This window comes from Triticum dicoccoides, chromosome 2B (genome assembly GCF_002162155.2).
Source record: "Triticum dicoccoides isolate Atlit2015 ecotype Zavitan chromosome 2B, WEW_v2.0, whole genome shotgun sequence".
Taxonomy (NCBI): Eukaryota; Viridiplantae; Streptophyta; class Magnoliopsida; order Poales; family Poaceae; genus Triticum; species Triticum dicoccoides.
The window spans coordinates 624,485,601-624,490,991 of record NC_041383.1 but is presented as its reverse complement, the minus strand read 5'-3'; the positions used below and the strand labels follow the sequence as shown (position 1 = coordinate 624,490,991).

Genomic DNA, 5,391 nt, shown 5'->3' with positions numbered 1-5,391 from the left:
AAATTCTTTCTTGCAAATTAACCACCACATGCATAGCATAGCTAGCTAATGACCCAAAGGAAAAAAACTAATGAAGCAGCAAGGCCATGACCAAAAGGCGTAGCTGGGCCCCAGGCCACCAGGGCCATGGCCCGGGGCATGGGAATTTTTTTAGCCTATATTTTTTAGATTTTCAAAAGTGGCCTGGGGCGTTGGCTTGGCCCAGCCCATCACCCGCCGGCTGCCCAGGCCCTCTCGACCAGTTGACCGTGCAGAGAGCCAAAGAGCAGAGAGGCAGAGACGAACCCTATACGCTACTCATCGACGCAGGCAGCCAGCTGCCGGCCGCCGCTTGTCAAATCCGGCGACCCCGTCCAAGCGTTCATTCCGGCGAGGCGGTGACCCCGCTTGCACGGCTTCACCTGCACTCAGCCGCTCGTGCGCGACCTCGCCCGACCTCTCGTCCAGCGATGCCCCGCCTCCGTCCTGCCGCCACCGTCCGGCCGGCCGGCGACCTCGCCCCGCCTCCTGCCACCCGCCACGGCGCCACCGTTCAGCCAGCCAGAGCCAGGTATGCCTCTTCTGTCCTCCACGGCTCTGCCCACTCGGCCACTCCCAAATCCTAATTTTATTTGACAAAGCACACAACAGAGCATCTATTAGATGTTTTTGCTCCATTCAAATTGCTGCTTCAAAATACACCTTGATGGATTGATTGGTTGTTTGATTGCTGCAGTAGAAACTACTTTCCTAATTTTTGTTCCAATTTTCAGGAAGACAAGATAAATGAAAGAACCAGGACAATGACATCTTCTTTTTCAACCACAAAGCCCTGATTCCACAGTAACAGAAACAGGCCCTTCAACACGACCAGGTGATGATATTCCTCATGTTACGGCTCAACTTAAGCCCGCTGATATCGAACCAGACCCTGGTAAGAGAATACCTATTGAGAATTTGGATCCAGACATTAGGGATCTTGCTAGAAGGGTCCATGCCAACCAACTGATCATGTATATGAACGGAAATGGGTAGGAAAAGGGTTTAAAAGCTTTCATGATTCTTGGTACCACAATTCTTGATGAACATGTTGGTAAACATGATAGTGCTCATAATAAGGCTAGACAACACTATGAGGCTTTCAAAAATCAGTGGCAAAATCTGCCACATGTGTTTGATCGAGGTACTCAGAAGGACGAAGAAGAATACAAAGCTCGTCTCTTGATTATATTGCGTGTTATCAAATTTTTGCTGCTACAAGGTCTAGCTTTTCGTGGACATGATGAGTCTACTAGCTCAAAGAATAAGGGTAACTTTAAGGAATTGTTGGGCTGGCTCATAGAGAAAGACCGAGAGGCATGCAAATTGATTGGGGATGCAGGAGCGAACCATAAGCTAATTTCACCTGAGATACAATTGGACTTGTGCAAGGCGTGTGCAAAAGAGACCTCCAAAGCCATTATTGATGAAATTGGAGATAGATAATTTTCCTTACTGGTTGATGAGTCTAGAGATGTATCTATCAAGGAGCGTGTTCATATTTTTATCATTAAAAATGAGCGTTACTTTTGTATGACTTAAAACTGGGATAGTTTTTGAGACAAAAGTTTGGCCCTTCACTTTTGGCCCGGGGCGTCAGCCAATCCTGGCTACGCCGTTGGCCATGACCACCACCAGGTGCATAGCTACTCTACCTAATGGGCCATTAGCAGAAAGCAAGCCGTTTAACTAGCTAACAAACATCAACCATTATAAAAATTACGATAGCAGCAGCCCGTGCAGGGAGAGTAGCAGCACATGAGTGAGCAGAGGGAGAGGGAGGTGCTACCTGCTGGGAGCAGTGCATGGTCGTGGCCGGGCTGGACTCATCGAGCTCAGGCAGGGCAACTTGGTTGCCTTGGAAGCAGAGGAGCAGACCCCTTGTTTCCGGACAGGGCCGATGCCTAGGTGCGTCCCTCCTCGAGCAGGATAAGGCCATGTTCCCGACCAGAACTGGCGTCCTCCTGTTGTCGTCGCCGTCCACGTCATAGGCGGTCTGTAGAAAAGGAAGATAACTATAGAAGGTTAGTTTGCAAATCTACAAGCTACAGTGTGTAGCAAAGATATTCAATCTATTCAGCAAAAACAACACAAAAATATATGACAGTCTGCAGAACAACATAGCATCATTCACAAGCAAAGTATAGGATGCAAACAGCAAATAGTACCATAATTCTCATCACAGTCATACATTGAATTCATTAAAGGCTACAAATTCATTGAATTCATTAAAGGCTGCAGAAAAAAATAGGTAGATTTCTTTCTTCTCTTTGATTTATGCTAGCAGTGATGTAGCACGCAGGAAGGCAGGGAGCAATCACATATGCATGTATGTATGAAGCAGAACATGAAAAGAGCAACACCTAGTTAACTTGATTTCCTTGCAGATGACAAACAAGATGAAGAGCACTTGGACAGAAGCGATGGACGCCGCAAACTGGCAGATCACAGAATAAATAAAGGAGGAGAATGATGTACAATGCTGCCCCAGAAGCAAGACATCAGGAAAAGAAAATAAGGATCCTAAGAATACCCTTCAGAATTTATTATCATATTGGAAGAATACCCTTCAGAACATATCAAAAATCAGACGAATAAATCATAAGGAAAACAGGCAATAAAAATGAGCACAGGCTGCAAAGCGCTATCATATTGGAAGAACACCCTTCAGAACATAATGCACAAGCTGTCCGCGACCAAAACAATTGTCACGGGATTGTAACTTACTAGTAAATCAACAACAAAAAAATAATGATGATACATCTACTCTGCTCTGCTGTCTGCTGTAGCAAACATGCACTTAATTCCTTAGAGGTAAATGCATACACCAGTGCTGTCTGCTGTAGCAAACATGCACTTAATTCCTTAGAGCTAAATGCATACACCAGTGCAAATGTTACTCACATGTTACTGCTGGACTCAACTTACAAACATAAAGAGACATGGCACTACAGATGTGTACCAGAGACGTCTAGCCTAGCATCAAAGTTGAATTCATGGTAGATGTACTAGAAAAAACTAACTGACCCAAAGGCTTAACAGATATCATAGATGGCATTCTATAGCATTTTATAGATCAACTCCCAACCACATCCTTTACAGTCATGTACATCACCATAATCATAAGAGATACCAAACTACCGATGTTAAAATTACAGATCCTCATGCACAAAGGGAAAACAGAGACATCACAGCCAGGATCTGGGGGTGCTCACCGATGCGGCGCCTCTACTTGCGGGCGGGCTAGTTGAACCACGTCTTGACATAGTTCTGCCAGTGCTTCTTCAAGTGGCCGTTGGGGATGACATTGTTGTGCTTCACCATCTCGCCCTCCTCTCCTCCTCCTTACCTGCACAACACGGACAAACCAATCCACCTATCAGTCAGCAAGTTCGGCCTGTACTAGTATACTACCAAAAAAGCATGGCACAAAATCTTGTTTTTTGCCGCCAGCAAGGGGCAATTAGTTGGCCCTATGCAATTCAAGCATCTACACCTGACTACTAGTTGGCTGGACCTGCAGTTGGACAACCATCAACTAACAATTTTTTTAGAAGAACTAACAATTTTTGCAGGTAAAAAGCAAAGAGCTTGTGCATAATTACAAGGGTTATGGCCTCTTTTCCTGTTCAAAAGAACATGGCATAAAGGGGGAGAAGACCAGTCCCAAGAGAAGGGGGGCAAAAGCATGGTCATGCTTTCGAGCACTCATTTACTTGGGCCTATCAAAATTGGGACAAAAGCAATGCAGTCACTAGATCAATCACCTTAGAAAAAAATGCATTCCTGGTACATGGCTACTGCTATTTTCTCTCCTAGGAAAAACATCACTCATTAGAAATGAAAATATGTGCTACTCAGTAGTAGCATTTTGAACTATGAAATGAAATACAGTAGCAGTAGTAGTGTATGGAGTAGTATCTTGTCTGTGTGCTATCTGAAGCAGAGCATGGAAGCAAGTTTTGCTTCAGAGGCCGAATTTAATGAGATACACAGGCATGCCCATGAAAGCAGAGCAGATAACAAGACACATAGCTGCTTCATGGTACTGCTCCTGTTTTGCTAGCCATTTTGCAATCTACACAATGGTTACATACACACACACACAACACAGTGAATGCATACTGAAGCTAGGAATTTGCAACAGCCATCAGAAAGCCGCGGCGAATAGGGCTGCCGGGTATGAGCCATGGTCAGAAGTATACTATGTAAAAAACACTCCCTCCGTCCTAAAATACTTGAAATAAGGGTGCACATTTGCATAATATCTATCTGAACATACAGAACCCAAGTTCCTACCGATGTACTATGGAAATTTGAAATTTAGAGTCCCAGCTTTTACTACTGAAATTTCCATTGGCAGTTCACCACTGAACTCTATTTTTGTAAGCCCGGGAACTCCACGCCAGCCTTGTCAATCCTAACAGTGTGAGTTAGTCAAGCAGGTTGCAGAACAAGAGGCTCTATTCAGTTAACAGGCATGTGAATTCAGTATCTTCAGTGTGTGCACTGCACCACCAAATGCAGCTGGCTGCAGAACATCTCAGTTCGTCAAGCAGGCATGGACGAAATCAATCCAAGCTGCCATCTACCTATTTCAAAGTCAGGTAACACTGAAGTGCTACATAACACCATCAATTCCAACCAAATTCTCTCTAGCATCACTAAAATCAGACCAAATCCCTCCATCCATCGTCCTGAGCCCTACGCCATTGATGATAATTCAAGCTGATATGAAGCGTTAGTCGTACGCCGGCGGTCTTACTTATAACAGGGATGTTCTTGCACTCGTCTCCCGCGACGATCCTGGAGAGCAGGTCGATTCCGGAGAGCGTGGGCATGTTGACCTCCGTGAGCACGAGGTCAAAGGCGTATGCGCGACCTCGCATGACCTCCCACACCTTCATCTTGTCTGCCGCCGCCGCCACTGGCGTCACCTCCCGAGAAGAAACAGAAACAGAGCCCAGTTCAGCAGCAGAAAAATCGACGGGCTAAGCTAGAAGAAGGAAGTTGGTTCTATTGCGGAGGAGTGCGGTGACAACCTGGCGGGCATTCTTGAGCTCATAGACAAAATCAGAAGAAAATGCTTATGGACAAAGAAAACTGACCAAGGTGACAAGTGCAACTCCTTGGCCTCATGGGACATGATCTGCAAACCTAAAGAGTGTGGAGGGCTTGGCATTCTTAATCTTCAGGTGCAAAGTGATGCGCTACTCCTCAAATTCCTCCACAAATTCTATAACCACTGGGACCTACCTTGGGTGGAGTTGATTTGGAACACATATTACACCCATAAAATCCCACATGCAACCGATCCGTGTGGTTCTTTCTGGTGGTGAGACGTTTCAAAACTCATGCCAGTATATAGAGGTG

General features: G+C 45.5%; 1 long non-coding RNA gene across 1 annotated transcript; it reads left to right on the top strand.

Moving 5' to 3' along the window:
* The first annotated feature begins 225 nt into the window (after positions 1–225).
* Positions 226–2,231, top strand: LOC119365223. The gene is made up of 2 exons (XR_005175393.1): positions 226–550; positions 753–2,231. It is a non-coding gene; the product is annotated as an uncharacterized LOC119365223 (long non-coding RNA).
* Positions 2,232–5,391: the final 3,160 nt, after the last annotated feature.